This window comes from Antechinus flavipes, chromosome 2 (assembly GCF_016432865.1).
Source record: "Antechinus flavipes isolate AdamAnt ecotype Samford, QLD, Australia chromosome 2, AdamAnt_v2, whole genome shotgun sequence".
Lineage (NCBI taxonomy): Eukaryota > Metazoa > Chordata > Mammalia > Dasyuromorphia > Dasyuridae > Antechinus > Antechinus flavipes.
The window spans coordinates 232,220,493-232,237,402 of NC_067399.1; the positions used below are offsets into that span (position 1 = coordinate 232,220,493).

At 35.9% G+C, this 16,910-nt stretch overlaps 1 protein-coding gene across 2 annotated transcripts in view; it reads right to left on the bottom strand.

The window, feature by feature from the left end:
* PKIG (cAMP-dependent protein kinase inhibitor gamma) overlaps nt 1–15,615 on the bottom strand; it is an 85,609-nt gene extending 69,994 nt beyond the window's left edge. The window contains exons 1-2 of one of the 2 annotated variants that reach the window (XM_051976501.1): nt 15,378–15,615; nt 14,966–15,058 (exon numbers count right to left, since the gene is read on the bottom strand). The gene's annotated coding sequence lies outside the window, so the exon portion shown is untranslated. The remainder of the gene's footprint in view (nt 1–14,965; nt 15,059–15,377) is intronic. The other variant, XM_051976499.1, reaches the window with a different exon arrangement.
* Between the last annotated feature and the right edge of the window lie 1,295 nt (nt 15,616–16,910).

The following is a 16,910-nucleotide window of genomic DNA, read 5'->3' on the forward strand; positions in this document are numbered from 1 at the left end:
CTCCTTGCTTAAAACTGTGAAAACAACAGGACATAAAAGGGCAGAAACTTAGACCAGCCACACACTCAAAATCATGCAGAGTTCAGCATTAACATAAAAATCCAAAGTCAAGAAGTAGGCTGGAAGAATGAATAAACAAACAAACAAAAATCAAATCATAAAGGGCTGTTATGGAGACAGGGACACTGAAGACATAAACAAAGAAAAGAATGACTTGAAAAAAATCTATGAGCCGAGCAAATATAATAAAGATGACAATACTCCCTAATCTAATTTATTTATTTAATGCTATACCCAAGAAACTATTTTATTGACCTAGAAAAAATAACAATAAAATTCATCTGGAAGAACAAAAGGGCAAGAATTTCAAAGGAATTAATGAAGAGAAAAGCAAATGAAGGTGGCCTAGCTGTAACAGATCTAAAACTGTATTATAAAGCAGTGATCATCAAAACTATTTGGTACTGGCTAATAGAGAAATTGATCAGTGAAATAGGTTAGGTTCACAGAACAAAATAGCCAATGACTATAACAGTCTAGTATTTGACATATTAGGCCCCAGCTTTGGGGATAAGAATTCATCATCTGACAAAAATTGCTGGGAAAATTGGAAACTAGCATGGCAGAAAATAGGCATAGACCCACACCTAACACCATATACCAAGATAAGGTTGAAATGGGTTCATGATGTACACATAAAGAATGATATTATAAACAAATTAGAAGAACCTCTCAGATTTGTGGAGGAGGAAGGAATTTGTGACCAAAGAAGAACTAGAGATCATTATTGATCATAAAATAGATAATTTTGATTATATTAAGTTAAAAAGTTTTGTACAAACAAAACTAATGTAGACAAAATTAGAAGGGAAGTAATAAACTGGAAAAACATTTTTACATCCAAAGGATCTGATAAAGGCCTCGTTTCTAAAATATTAGAGAATTGACTCGAATATATAAGAAATCAAGCGGTGCTCCAAATCAATATTGATCAGAGAAATGCAAATTAAGACAACTATAAGATACCACTACACATCTCTAAGATTGGCTAAGATGACAGGAAGAGGTAATGACAAATGTAGGGAATGTGGGAAAACTGGGACACTGATACATTGTTGGTGGAACTGTGAATAGGATCCAACCATTCAGGAGATCAGTTTGGAACTATATTCAAAAAGTTATCAAACTGTACATACCCTATGATTCAGCAGTGTTTCTATTGGGATTATATCCCAAAGAGATCTTAAAGAAGGGACATTTGCACATGTGCAAAAATGTTTGTGGCAGTCTTTTTTGTAGTGGCAAGAAACTGGAAACTGAGTAGATGCCAATAAAGGAAAACAAAGAAAGAAAAGAAAGAAAGAAAAAAAGAAAAGAAAGAAAGAAAGAAAAGAAAAAAAGGAAGGAAGGAAGGAAGAAAGGAAGGAAGGAAAGAAAGAAAGAAAGAAAGAAAGAAAGAAAGAAAGAAAGAAAGAAAGAAAGAAAGAAAGAAAGAAAGAAAGAAAGAAATTTCCCAGAAACAAATCTTATGCAGATAAACAATTGTTCTACAACTAATAACCTTAACCACTTGCTTGGAGAATTAAAAGAATTAAAAGGCTCAGAGTCTGGTCTTTAACACATGTTCCTTACTCTGAAGTGAGCTCCCTATACACTATGCCTTTACAACATCTTTCCCTATTGATTTATAAGTTAGTTCTTTCCAAAAACTATGAACTTTTCCTCTACATTTTATTGCATAGTTTTTTCTGTTTTGAATCAATGTACTCTCATTGTGAAAAGTATATCTCTTCTGTATTTTTTAAATAACTACTTAATTTATTAGTAGGCAATAATTTTTTTTACTCATATTATTACCAGCATTAATACAAACTTAACAAAACTATTCCAATAAAAATTCAAAACCCAGGGATTTCAATAGTTGTGAAGGAAAGGACAATGTGCTGCATATCATACATTAGAGAATATGGAAAACAAGGAGGGCCTAAGTCAACCCACAGGTAATTAAAGATAAAAACAGAAGATTCAAGAGGATCCAAGGCATCTGTTGAGGTCTGAGGACAACAGAAAGTTCACAAAAGGAAGTCTCATGGAAGACCAGACAACCCAAGGGTGAGGTCTTGACTTGCAAAAGAGCTGGATAGTAGGGAAGTAGGACAAAAGCCAAAACAACTGGAGAGAACCCAGGATGTCATGGAAGACTTTGGCCTTTTATAGCTAAGGTCTTTCCCAGGTTTCAAGTTTGTCTGAGGGCAACGCCCATTCAGTGATTTAAGGCTACAAAAGAAATGAGGCAAAAGATGACCTGATTTGCCTTCAGAAAAGAATCAGTGAGGGGGTTTGAAGACCTTCAGTATTTCTGGACAGAACAGAAACTGAAAAGGGAAACTGCAACCAGACTATAGAAATTCCTGAGTAACAGGATAAGGATTTTATACTTTGATTTTTTTTTTTTTTTAAGGAAGTGGAGACAGATCATTCTGAAGCTTTTTTGAATAAAAAAGTGCCATAATCTGACTTCTTTGAGTACCGTTCACCATGTCAATAAAAGAGGAAACAGGATGAATGTCAAGAGAGCAGCTATGTGGGTTTTATAGCAAAACAGTTAAGGTGAGAGGTGGTTGCAATGGAAAGAAGGGCTCAGGTACAAGAAATATTGGAGAAATTATACAAGAAGATTTGGCAAATGACTAGATATTTGCTGAGAGCTTTATGAATCAAATCAAGTGAGTTTTAAACTGAAAAGGAATGAGGAAATAGAAAATTGAGCACATAGATCTGCCAAGTCTAATAGATTCAACATAGAAAGACTGTCATAAGACTTCCAGTAAAGATGACAATGAAAGGCTATAACCAAACACTAACACAACACTCTAAGAAATTGCTCTAGAATAGATGAAGCAACGAACCAAATGAAAGAGAAACACCAAGAAACACCTCTGCACAAAAAGATTATCTGAAGCCAAGAAGAGAGCTCTGCACCAGGTTAATGGGGCCTAAACTCAGAGGGATCTTTACCCCAGCTTTGACAGAGCCACAAAAAAAAGAAAAATGTGTGTCCTGTTAAATTACTGCACAAGAAGACTAAAATGGAGATGGATGATAGAAGTAGGCTGTCTCCAAGAAAGCTGAAATCTGTGTGACCAGGAATATTTGAGGAGAACAAGGAGGAAAGACTTCCTAAGGCCTGATTATCAGGATACTCTCCCAGAGACAGCTGGAGTCTATCAAGATCTCAGCATGAGGATTGGTAAATGTTTAAAGAGAATGAGAAAAAGTTGATGCCAGCAAGAAATGGAGGCAGAAGTCAAGGTCTGCTCCTAGCTCGCACCCTCAGCACCATGTCCCAAGCCAGGGCCACCAAAAAAGAATATGTAAAGGGATCAAGAACCAGCAGTTTCATCCAGAACTAAAGCAAGACAGCAGTAGAAGCATTTAGACTGCAGCAGTTACAGGACCCCATCTTATGGGATAGAAGAGTAATGAAGTACAACAAAGTCATGAAGGTAGGGAGCCGTGCTGAAAGAATTCATAGACTAAAGTCATCTTCAAGTCAAGGGGCAAAGCTTTATGATGATACTCATAAGGTGGGGGGACAAAGTTCCCTGGTGACCTTTTATGGAAAACATTAAGCAAGATAGTCAAATCTTGGTGATTAAGGAATGCTTATACATAATAAACTTGGGGTAGACATCCTGCATGTATGCTATAAAAGGGGGTCAGTTCACAGTAGCTCAATCTGTATAAATAATCCTGACCATATAAGAAATTCAACAAGGGCCCCATTTATCTAGTCAGTATTCCTTCCTGAGGCCTACCCAGACACTGGATTGTTACCAGGGACATGGTTTTGCTGGGGTTTATTTATTCCATCAAGAGGTCAGAGCTTGGTCCCAGATATAGTGTCTCAATATAGGAAGTGAGATTGAAGACTCAGACTAACAGAAGAAAACTCTTTTTAAAAAATTAAGAAATATTATAGGTTAAGTGCAGCCCAAGAATTAAACCCAGAAGAGAATAATTCTACAATATGTATAAATAGAGGACAGCTAGCTGGCAAAGTAGGTAGTGTGTCAGTAGGAAGATTCATCTTTCTGAGTTTAAATCTGGCTTCAGATACTTCCTAGTTATGTGATCCTGGGCAAATCATTTAATCCTGCTTGTCTCAGTTTCCTCATTTGTAAAATGAGCTGAAGGAGGAAATGGCAGAACACTCCAGTTTCTTTACCAAGAAAAATCCCAAATGGAGTTACAAGCAAGTAGTAAGCTAAGCATTTTACGAGTATAATCTCATTTAATCTTTGTAACAAGCATGAGAAAACTAAGCAAACATTATAAATGACTTGGACTTGGCCAGATCCACAGCTAGCAGGTATCTGTGGCTGGATTTCAAATCAGGATTCTTGACCCTACCAGCTGCCTAGATTTCAAGAAAAATCCAGAAAGGTACATTTGAATAACTGGCAGGTACCAAAACAATTATCTATTTGCCATGAGTTCCCTTTTTCTTCTACAATTGTCAACTCAAAATCCTTTGATCCCATTACTTACTCTCTCTTCCTTCTCTCTGATGAGATGGCCCTTCTTGACAAGGCCAATCCCTGCCTTACATGATTTTGATCCTATGCTCCTCTTCAATAGAATGTCCCTTTAATCTTTACCTATTTCCACTAAATTTCAGCCACTCTTTATTTCCTGACTCCTTTCTAATTGCCTTCAAACATGCCCAGATCTCCCCTGTCCTTATAAAAACCTATGGTCTCTTATTGATCCTCATTCTTTGCAATTCCCAACTGTATTAGACATGGAAACTTCTCTCCTCCTGGAAACTCTCTCTCCAGTCTGGGTTTTTCTATTTTCCTTCTACTAATCTAACTGCTACTTTTCAGTTTCCTTTTACTGATTCATCATCTACATCAAATCCCCGATGGTCTGTGGGTGTTTCCAAGATTTTGTCCAGGGCCATCATCTTCTCTGTCTCCTCAGTTCTCCCTCTCAGTGACTCCAGCTGCTTGGAGATGCTAGATTATCATTTCTATGAAGATGACTAATACAACTGTATATTAACACCTCAAACTCAAAACATCAAACTCCTTATCTTTGACTATTAAACTTCTTTTTCTGTCAAAGACACCAGCTTTCTTCAACTCTCCCCAGTTCATAATCTCAGGGCTATCTCTGACTTTTTTTTTCACCCAAAATCCATTTAGTTGCTAAATCTTGCAACTTTGTATATCTTGGAAACTTGTAAATTTTACAGCTACATTATCTCTCAGATCTAACTTATTCTCTCCACTTGAACAGCCATATCTTCACTCAGGCTTTTATCACCTCTTGTCTAGATCATTAGACTGGCCTCAGAATTAGTCTTGCCAACTTCAAGCCTCTTCCTACTCCAATCTATCCTTCACACAGCAGCCAGAGTGATTTTCTTAGCATGAATCTGACCCTGACACTCTCTTATTCAATAAATTCCAGCAGTTCCTTATTGCTTCTAGAATAAAATATTAACTCCTCTGGTTGGCTTTTAAAGCCCTTCATAAAGTGTCCCAATCTCCTTATCCAGCCTCATTGTACATCACTCCTCTCCCAAATTCTAAGATCCAGCCAAATTTGTCTTCTCTCTATTCTTCAGAGATAGTATTCCAACTTCTATTTGCCTTGCCTACTGTATTCACTTCTCACCTCTGCTTCACAGAATGTCTCTCTTCTCAGATCAAGTACCATTTTTAAATAAAAACGCTTTTCTCCCCTATAAAATGTCTTGCCACCAAAACTTTATTGTATTTCTCTTACATTTATTTGTATTTATTCTCTTTATGCTTATTTCATATTCTTACATAGGCACAAATTGTTACCCCATTTATCAATTTCTATGGATTGTTTAATTTTATATATTTGTATCCCTTGAATCTAACACAGTTCTTGACACTTACCAAGAAATTGACAAATATTTATTGGTTGGTTGAATGGTGATCAAATGCTTGTATTCTAATGGTAGAGATGGCATAAATATCTTTTTGGAATTCCACTGTTTTCACGGGTCAGAAGGGAAGTAAGAAAAGACAAATATTGGCCCTCTATGTCCCCTTCTGAACCTAGAAATAGCTAAGAAAAAAAAAGAAGTAGTGAATTATAGATAAATTAGATATAATTGATTGATGCCAGCTCAAAATGAAAATTAAAATTATTCATATTTCTCAGATTTCTGTGACACATTTACAAAATTGATCACAAGCTAAGGAATAAAAAATTCATATACAAATGCAGAAAAATGAAAATTTTAAACATCCTTTAATTTCTATAATACAATTAAAGTAAGAAATTAATAAATAGCATTTAAAGAAAGTATTCCAACCTAAACAGATTAAATAATTTGATCTTAAATAATGTACAGGTCAAAGAATAAATCATAAATGATAAATAATTTCACCAAAGAGACAAGGAAACAACATGCTAGAATTTTAGGTATAGATCCAAATCAATCCTTAATAGAAAATAGAAATATTTCTATGTTTTCATTACAAAAAAGGAGGAAAAAAACAGAATAATGAATTAGATTGCTACTTTTAAAAAGGCAGGAAAGGAACAAATCAAAAAAAACAATGAAAAATTAAAACAGAAATTTGGAAAATCAAAAAAGAAATAAGTAAAACAATGCAGAAAACCAAAAATGACATCTTTATGATGTCATAAAATGTTAAAGCAAGGAATTTAAAAAAACTAATAAAGCACACAAATTTGGTCAAATTCAAATTATTGATGGGGGTGTGAAACTGTGTTCCCTTTTGACTGGTAAAATTAACACCCTGAAATTCTGTTCCCCTTTGATTCCTGACCCCCTCCCCCCCAGACTCCAGAGATTCTATGAGAGCATATCTTCTTGATTGGGCCTTTTCTAAGGCAAATTACCCCATTGATGCAGACCCTTTTCAGGAAATTCCAAATTCCAAAAGCCTTCAAAAACTGAATTCCATTCTATTGGACATGTAGTCCTGGGAACTTTGGCTTTCTTTTCAACCTGAAACCTGAGCCTCAGATTTTCCTATTAAAGGATATTTCTAAACTCCTGATCCTTGAAGAAGTCTGGAGTAGGGCATAGCTGCCTGCCAGCACTCCTGTTCACTGAGAAGACATTCTCTTCTCAGTGCCAGCCTCCATTTCCCTAACAGGACTTTGCCACTGAAGAAGTCAGTTTTTCTAGCAAAGTTGACTTCTCATCCAATAATAAACTTCCATTTTTGCCATTTAAAACTCTTTGGGTTTGTGAATTCTTTCACAAAGGACCTGTGCCGACCAAAAGCAGATTTCCACAACTCTCTGAATACCACTAGAACCCCATCATTATCAAAATAAAAATTAAAGCATTCACTAAAAATTAAATAAAATTATTACAAATTATATGCTTTGACTAATTATGTCAACAAAACATAAAAATGAAATGATATTTGTAAAAATATAAAATAACTGTATGAAGACAACAAAATTCAAATAATCCAATCTTAATAAAGAAATAAAATTTCCAGCCAAGAGGAAATAACTGAAACATTCAGAGTGTAATGTATTTAATTTAACTTTGATGTTTAACTTAAATTAACTTTAAAGGAATTTAACTTTGCATAAAATTTGCTGAAATAAAGAAGGCACATCTAGGGGAGGGGGTGGAGGGAGAGAGGGGAAAAATCGGAACTGAAGCGAGTGCAAGGGATAATGTTGTACAAAAATTACCCTGGCATGGATTCTGTCAATATAAAGTTATTATAAAATAAAATAAAATATATATTTAAAAAAAAGTAAGGCACACTACCAAAATCTTTCTATGAAAAATAAATCTTGTCTTAATACCCCAAATTAGGGAAGAGATAAAACAGAGAAGGAAAAAAAATACTGCAGACCAATATCTCTAATTAATATCAATAAAAAATGTGGAATAAAATAGTAGGCAAAAGCTCATAAAAATATATTGAAGAGATATTATATTACACTATCACAGGATTAGATTTATATCAGGAATTCAAAGCTGGTTCAGTATTAGGAAAGCTTTAAATTTAAGAAAAAATATAATATAAACAATGAAAATCACATATTAATGTAGAAAAGGCATTTGACAAAGTACAGTGTCATGTCTAAAAAAATTAAAAAGCATAGTATTGTGTACTTTTCCTTAATATAGTAAGTAGTATTCATCTAAAAACAAGAGCTAGTATCATCTCAAAAAGAGAACCATTACAGATAAGGGACAAATCAAAGATATCTATTGTTACCACTTACTTAATTTAGTTCTAGAAATACTTTTTATAGCAATAAAACAAAAAAATTAAATGATGGCATTCATTCAGGCAAAAAAGAAAATTATTGATTCCTACAGATATCATGAGGGTCTGCTTAATGAAACCTAGATTCAATACAAAAGTTAATAGGAAGACTTAATAAAGTAGAAGACAAAATAAACTCATAAAAATCAATAGCCTTTGGAGAGATTTGCATAACATAACTAAATGAAGTGAATAGAACCAAGAGAATATTGTATGTAACAATAACAAGATTATGTGAAGATCAATTGTGATAGACTTGACTCTTTTCAACAATGAGATGATTTAGGCCAACTCCAATTGACTGGTAATGGAGAGAGCCATCTACATCCAGAGAGAGGACTATGGGGACTAAATATGGATTGCAACATATTATTTTCACCTTTGTTGTTATTGTTTGCTTGCTTGTTTTTTTTTTTTCTCATTTTTCCCCCTTTTGATCTGATTTTTCTTGTGCAGCATGATAAATGTGAAAATATGTTTAGAAGAAGTGCACATATTTAACCTATATTATATTACTTGCTTAAAAGATAGGAAGAGAGGGAGAAAAAATATAGAACACAAGGTTTTGCAAGAATGAATGATGAAAACTATCTTTGCATGTATTTTGAAAACTAAAGAGCTGTTATTAAAAATAAAGAAAAAAATCAATGGCCTTTTTATATGCTACCCACAAAAAAGCAGAAAGTGAGAGAAAAAGAAATTCATACAAAATTGCTACTAGCAGTACCAAATATCTAAGTAGTGGTTATCAAAACAATTTAGTATTTGTTAAAAAATAGTAAATTGGATCAATTGAACAAGATATACAAAATTCAGAAGCAAATGAACATAGTAGAATAGTGCTTAATAAATTCAAGGACATAAACTTCTAGAATAAGGACTAAATTACTGGATAAAAATTGCTGGGGAAATTGGAAAGGAAATTGGTAGCCATTAGACTTATATTAGCATTTTCATATACTACATAGCATAATCAGCTCCAAATGGGTACATGACCTGGATAAAAGAGTCATATTATAAATTAGAAAAGAATTGAAGGAGATAGAAAGGATAATGTACATTTTCAAATATGACCAACACCCAGGACTCTTTATATGAAGTGATACACATCTAAGTGAGCAGAAAAAGAACAATCTTCTATGACAATTTAAAGGAAGATAAATTCTTGAAAAGATAATAACTCTGATCAATGAGGTGATTAATCACAAATCTCTTGCTCTTACACCTAAAAATAATAATTGTGATACCTAATATGGATTTAGCACTTAAGAGGTTTACAAAGTACTTACTATCTTCATTTGATTCCAAACCCAGCCTTAATCTGTTGTTACTGTTCAGTCATTTCAGTCCTGTCCAAATCTCAGTGACCCCATTTCTGGGGTTTTCTTGATTAAAGATACTAAAGTAGTTTGCCATTTCCTTCTCCAACCCATTTTTACAGATGAGGAACTGAAGCAAAAAAAGCTAGGTTACCTGTTCAAGGTCACATAACTTGTCCCTGACTGAGGCCAGATTTGAACTCTGAGAGATGCCAAGTCCAGTGCTCTATACACTGGGCCACCTAACTCCCCCCCCCCCCTCCACCCTGCATAAAGAAGTAGGTATTATTACTGTTCCCATTTTACAGATGAGGAAACAGCCTGAGGAAAGTTTAAGCAACCTGCCCAAGATTACACACTAGGAAGCATCTGAGGCAAGATCTAAACTCAGATCTCCCTGATCTTGGAGTCTGTGATGTTACCTGCTAAGTTTACCTAGGGTCGTTTCTTTTCGGTATGTCCTTGGGCAAATCACTTAACCTTTCTGGTTCTCAGTTTCTTCAACTGTATAATTTATAGAATGTAGAATGGTGAAAATACTATGCTTTGATACACATTCAGTCTCCATGGTTCTTCTCTCTCTGGACTCTCTAAGTCTATTGGAATTGCCTTGGATCACCTCATTGCTGAGAAGAACTAAGTCTATTATGATTGACCATCACATAATCTTTCTGTTACTATGTACAATTTGTACATGGTTCCTTCATTTATATAATATGTACATTTGTAGAATGTAGGGTTTGATGAGACTGTTTCTAAAGTTCTTTCCCCCCTAAAGCTATAATCTTATTACTTCAATGACTGATCATAGAGCTGGCTTCTTATCGCTGAGATATACATGAGATATACATTTTCAGACAAGATCCATGTATGAATGTGGTTTATTTGACTGTACTTATTTATCGTAAGAGAAATTTCTAACTGGGAGGGGGGACTTATGGAGAAGAAATTGTTGGATAGTGATAAGTGTTGAAATAAATAACAAAAGAATGAAAAAAATAAATGAAACTTTTAAAAAATATCCATAAGAGAGCAAAGAGAAGTTCAGAAGGGAACACAAGACAAGCAAGACAATTTTGCTATTAGTTTATTATATTTAATCTTTTTTTAGTGAATAGAAGCTTACCACAGCTTTACACATCCTTTTTCCAATTCTTTAGATATTGAAATGTTCATTTTTGTCAAATTCATAATAAAAATCTTTTAGAATAAATTAATAATAATTTTTAAGAAAGAATAACAGAAAAGAGGACCAAAAATTCATGGGAGGTAATGTTTAAGAGACTACACTGAAATAAAACCCATAGTTCCAGACTTCTCTATATAAAAATACAGAAATATACAAAACATGGATATTAAATAGGGTAAGCTAATACAAATTAATTCTAGTGCAAAGAAGTATTGTGCTCAGCTCTAGTGATACTTTTTTTTTTTTTTTTGGCTGAGGCAATTGGGGTTAAGTGCCTTGCCCAGGGTCTTACAACTAGGAAGTGTTAAGTGTCCAAGGCCACATTTGAACTCAGGTGCTCCTGACTTCAGGGCTGGTGTTGTAGCCACTACGCCCACCTAGCAGCCCCTAGGTGACAGATTTTAAAGAAAAATTAAAGTTAAAAACAAAAACTATCCATGGGACAGCAAAAAGGATGGTGATGGGCTCTGACATACTGCTACATAAAGACCAACTGAAGGGACTGAAGATGTTTCAAAAAGAGAAGAAAAGACGCAAGAAATATAACAGCTGCCTTGCCCAACTTGATCCAAAAGGAAAGAATTAGGAGCAATAAGTATTAGTTGCAAAGGGATAACTTCAGTCTTTATATGAGGAAATACTTCCTAATACTCCCTCTTTCCCCACCTCTTCATCAGGTTATCACTAACACTTGTCAGGACAGTTTATATGGCTAGAATATGACTTTCAAAGAGAACACCTTCCCCCCCCCCCCAATAGTATTTTGTTTTTCCTAATACTATAATAATAGTGTATATAGTATATAATATAGTATACAGTATATAATAGTATATAGAATACAATATAGTATTCTATATAGAATACCATATCGTGTTCCATATTTATTTTTGTAAGATTTTGAGTTCTGAAACTCCAAATCTTTTCTCTCTCCCTCTCTTACTGTTATGCCACAGTTCTCTTTAACTGTCCTGACTCAGTTTCCCTGTCTCGGTTTCCTTTACTGTTCTGTCTCTTCGCTCTCAGGTTACAAATTAGCAAGATAAAAGAGTAGATCTCCTGATTCTTTTATGGATTTACAATATTCCTTTAGAATATTCCAAGATTAACCCAAGATATCTTTACTTCTTTGTCTCTGGAATTTTTAGGTTTTATGGCTTCCCCTCCCTGATAAAAACTTTCCCTCCCTTTCTCTTCTTTGTCTCCAAAAAGGTATTTAAGAAGTTGGGGTTCCTCCATTCATTGCTGGAGAATGGCATCTGGCAGCTGTATGCTGGACGCTGGATTCTTTGGGTCCTCCAGCCCTGGGACCAATATGGATTCCTTGGTCCCAGTATACTTCTCTCTGTCTGACTGGATAATCTGAGACGAGAGTCCTGTCCAGTCAATCTTACTCTCCCATTAATAAAATGTTAAAAACTCTCTAATCTCTCTCCTGCCTCAGTTTCTCCGGCATTACATTACCAAGACAACAAGCAATCTGATATGTTATGCATGTACAATCCTTTTAAACATATGTCCATTTTTTGTCTTATGGTGAAAGAAAAATCAGAACAAAAAGTAAAAAACCAGAAGAAAAGGCAAACAACAATAACAAAAAGATGAAAATAGTATGCTTCAGTCCTGTAGTTCATCCTTTGAATGCAGATAGCATTTTCCATCTCAAGTTTATTAGAATTGGATTACCAAACTGCTGAGAAGAGCTAAGTCTTATCATGGTTGATAATCACATAATCTTGATATTACTATGTACAATGTATTTTTTTTTAATATTGAGATAAAAAAGAATTAAAAGAAAGAGAAAAGAACAACGATAATGTTTTAGAGACAAACCTACAATATAAAGGGCAAGATGAGAAAAAGAAAAGGAATTGTCAGTTAAAAGAACCAGGAATGTTTAAATCGTGGAATCCAGGGAGGAAGAGATTTATCAGTTTTAATGATGTTGGTGTCTATCCCTATAACTTAGGGGGTAGCTTGCACATAATAAATGTTTAATGTTTGTCTATTAAATTGACAGAAAATAAAGAGGCCACAGTTGAAGAGAGATCAAAGATTTCCTAGGAAGCTAACAGAAAATAATATCAGTTGCCTCTGATCATTGAAAGATTAATACTATCAATACTATCATGTCTCGCCTTGATAATTTAAAGATGTTTGTAATAACTTCCAATAAAGCTTTTAAAACACTGAACTTTCAAAGATCACTTTTAGCAAAATTAGCTGCATTTTCTAATCTTTTTGCTCTTCTTGGTTTGTTTCAAATGCATTTACTTTTAAAATATTCTTTCAGTTGATGAAACCTAATCATTACTAGAATACAGGGATCAGTTGCATCGTCAAAAAAAATCCCCCAGCAACAATTTAATTATGGTTCAAAAACTATATTGACCAAAGGTCATTTTGGGGAAATTAGTTATTTATGTAAGTACCTGAATACAGAGGAAAATAAGTTTATTTTGTGACATAATGATATAATTGTGATAAAGTGATATAAAATGACTATAGTCTCTTGAACACAAAGAACCTGTGTTCAAATCCCCACCTAATTTGCTATCTGTGTAACCAAGAAAAATTCTGCTTTCCATCCCTAGAACTCTTGTTTCTTCATCTGTAAAATGAGGGAATTGACAGGTTTCTTCCAAAGTTCAAAAAAGTAGAAACAGTAATTAAAAAAAAAGACCACTGAGCTATAGCTAATTTCTGGTTCACCAAAAGATTAAATTAAATCCAACCAATTCAACAAAGATTTATCAAACACTCAAGAGCACCAATTTGGGCACCAGGAAAGGCAAAATATGTGTGAAAGATTAAAATGGACACAAAAATCACATGATAATTCACATTTCTCTAACACTTAAGAATTTATAAAATGCCTTGTTCATAACAATCCTATGAGATAGGAAAGACAAATATTTATTTCCATTTTAAAGATGAGAAGATGGAAGCTGGGAAAAGGGACTTGCCCAAAAAAATCACATTGCTACTAAATGTCATAGTTAAAACTCTAGCCAGATATCTAACTCTGATTCCAACTCCAGTGCCCTTTCCAGGAAACCACAATTACAGGGCAATTCCATTCTAGCAAGTTGTCACTACTTTTCCAGTCACACTAGGGAATATTTCTAGGGATCCCATAATATAAAAATCCAACAGATATAGTTCTATTATTACTAAGTATGTCCTACATGCAAAGAAAGAGGGATTTATTTCTAGACAAAGTGCTTTTATATCTCCCTAAGTTTCTCTACAAAGGTCTTTTCCAAATATGATTAACTTTCTTAGTTACCTCTGGGAGAAGACTTCAGTTAGGCACTAAACTCTCTTCAACACTTTAAAACAGTTGAAATCTGCTTCTCAACTTATTTTAAGCTGTTCAAATTTTGTTTGCTTGTTTCACATGGAATTTCCCTTCTTTGGTTCCCAACTCTTCCAGTAAGAAAAAAAAAAAATTAGTTGGGTGAGGCCACCTTGGGATCCACCAAGTATTTGCATTCGTGACATTGGCAAATTGTACTCAGAACATGCAAAATTCTCAATTTGGAAACCGAAAAGTGTTTATTCCAGAATAAAGCTTCGATTAACTGGAATATTTCAGGAATAAGGTATTTTGCTTAACCTCACCATCTAAGGAGTTAATTACGCAAACCAGGAAACTTTTTTCCTCAAATGCCAAAAATGTATTCGAATGTTTTCCTTCCTTAATGGGTGTACTGGACAAAAGACTTTTTAGTGTAAGATATTTCTGGGCCAAAGCAGAGTAGATTCAGAAGCCCTGAATGGAGTCAGGCTATGGAGTGGATTTGTCTAAGTAACAGTAACTTGTAACAGTAACTTGACACATTCCCACTTAGAACCTTGAAATTTCCTAAGGTAATAAATGGAAGTAAATATCCTAACCCTCTTTCACAGCACTATTGTAAGGGAAGAGCTTCGTAAACCTTAGGGCCAAAGATTTGTGCGCGCTATCCACTTATACAAATATATTTTTAAAATAAAACAATGGAGAGAAATTCCAAACTAGGTGCGCCTGTCTGACCGCCCTTCCTCCACTAGAATCCCAGAGTCTGCTCCTAACTCCCTCCCCCATCTGTCGCTCAATTTCTAGGAGGCTTCCCCCACTCTCCGGGCTTCAGTTTTCCCACCTGTAAAAGACACGGATCCTTCGACGTTACTCAAACTGGGATGAGGACTGGGTTTTGCCTATCTCTGTATCCCCGGCGCCCAGAGCCCGGTGCCTGAAACATGATAGGCGCTTAATAAATGCTAGATGACTGACTGAAGGCCCCCTTCTATGCTCCTTAACTGTGCCCCCTCATCCCACCCCACCATCGGCCAGTCACCTTCTTCTGGGGACCCCCAAGCGTGCACGCAAATTAAACAGTGACAGAAGGTCAAAGGGCAGTAGAGAAACTGAGCCAAGACAACCCCACCCCTCCGTTTCTATCTGGTTTTCCAACGAGGCTAATTTCTATTGGGCGGCTCCCGATACCCCTCCTCGGTTCCCAGCCCACCCTCCCACTCCAGCCCCAGGCTGACCCTCCAAGTATCACTTACCTAAAGAAGGTGCTTTGAGATCTCTTTCTTTCTCACTGAGCTCAACCTAAGCCCCTCCAATCAGACTACTCGAGCTCAGTCTCTGACCGGCTGGGAGAAAGCACTCGGGTCTACGGGGATCGCCTCTCTGGCAGAGCCTCGTGCTTCCCAGGCGCCCGGCAGCTGTGGGCCTCCTCCGACTCCGTCTCACAGCGCCGCCCCGGGGCCAGGGAACCGTCAGCAGAGTGGCACCCACCGCGACGGCGGCAAAGTCCGTTGCCCGGGCAACTGGGCGGGGGGGTGGGGTGGTTCCTCAGGCTCGGAGGCGCTCGCGTTACGGTGGCCGGGATGAGACATGGCAAGCGGTGTCCGCCCCCTTCTTCAGAGCTTTCTTTGCACCTGGGGAGAGTGGGAGTAAGGGACGTTAAATTGGGAAGTGTCTGCCTTCCACAGGCTTCCAGACGTGGGTGGATTTAGAAGGGATTAAGGAAAAACTGGAACAGTGAAGTAAAAATGAGAAAGAGCAATGAATAATAATACAATGCTGTCCAATAATCAATAGCCTTAATATTGATGAGGGATGAGTACGAATGAAGAGGTTAGGCAGGAATGGGTGAAGTTCCTTCTCCTCAATCATCAATAGATAATGTCATTGGCATTATTATACATATAAGTTATTAAGAAACATCTTTATATTTATTAATAATAAACTAATAACAGTAATAACATTTTAAAAGACTTCTTTAGGGTACTGTTTATCCTCTTTGTGCTTAGGGATGGGGAAGGGGAGGTTGAAAAGAGTGAAAATCTAAACCTTTGGCCGTACATAGGCTGTGGAACTTTAGAAGTCAACTTGTCCAGTGTACTTATTTAAAAGATGAAAACAGGCTCAGCAAGGAAAATTGAGTTATGTAGGTGGCAACACTGGCATTGAACTTGGAATGATAAAGAACTGAATTTGAATCTTGCTTCAGATATTTGTCAAGTATGTGACTCATGGCAAGTCACTTAAACTCTCTCTGACTCCAGAAAACATTTTTAAGCAGCTACTATGTGCCAGTCACTGTGCTAAGAGATGGGGATACAAAGAGACAGTTTCTGTCTCCTGGGGGCTTAAAATCTAATGGGAGAAGAGGAAGGGAGAGACAACATACAAACATATATAAAAACAAGCTATGTGTAGGATATATAGGCGCTAATAAAGAAAATGCCTGTTATGCCACAATCTCTTTGAATTGTTCTATCTCAGTTTCACTGCACTAGTTTCCCTTATTGTCCTGACTGAGTTTCCCTGAATTGTTCTACTTCAGTTTCTTTAACTGTTCTGCCTCAATCTCCTTAGTTGTAAACCCCTCCCCCCTTCATCCATTAAGACTAAGGACCTTTTGCTCTAAGGTTATAAATTGTCAATGTGAGGCTCAAGATGAGGGGGAGATCAGACTTCCTGGCTCCTAACTCCTTCTGCCCTCAAGAATTTATGACACTACCCCCTCTAAAATATTCCAAAAGATAAGACTATCCCAGATACCTCACTGACACCTTTACTTCTGTTTA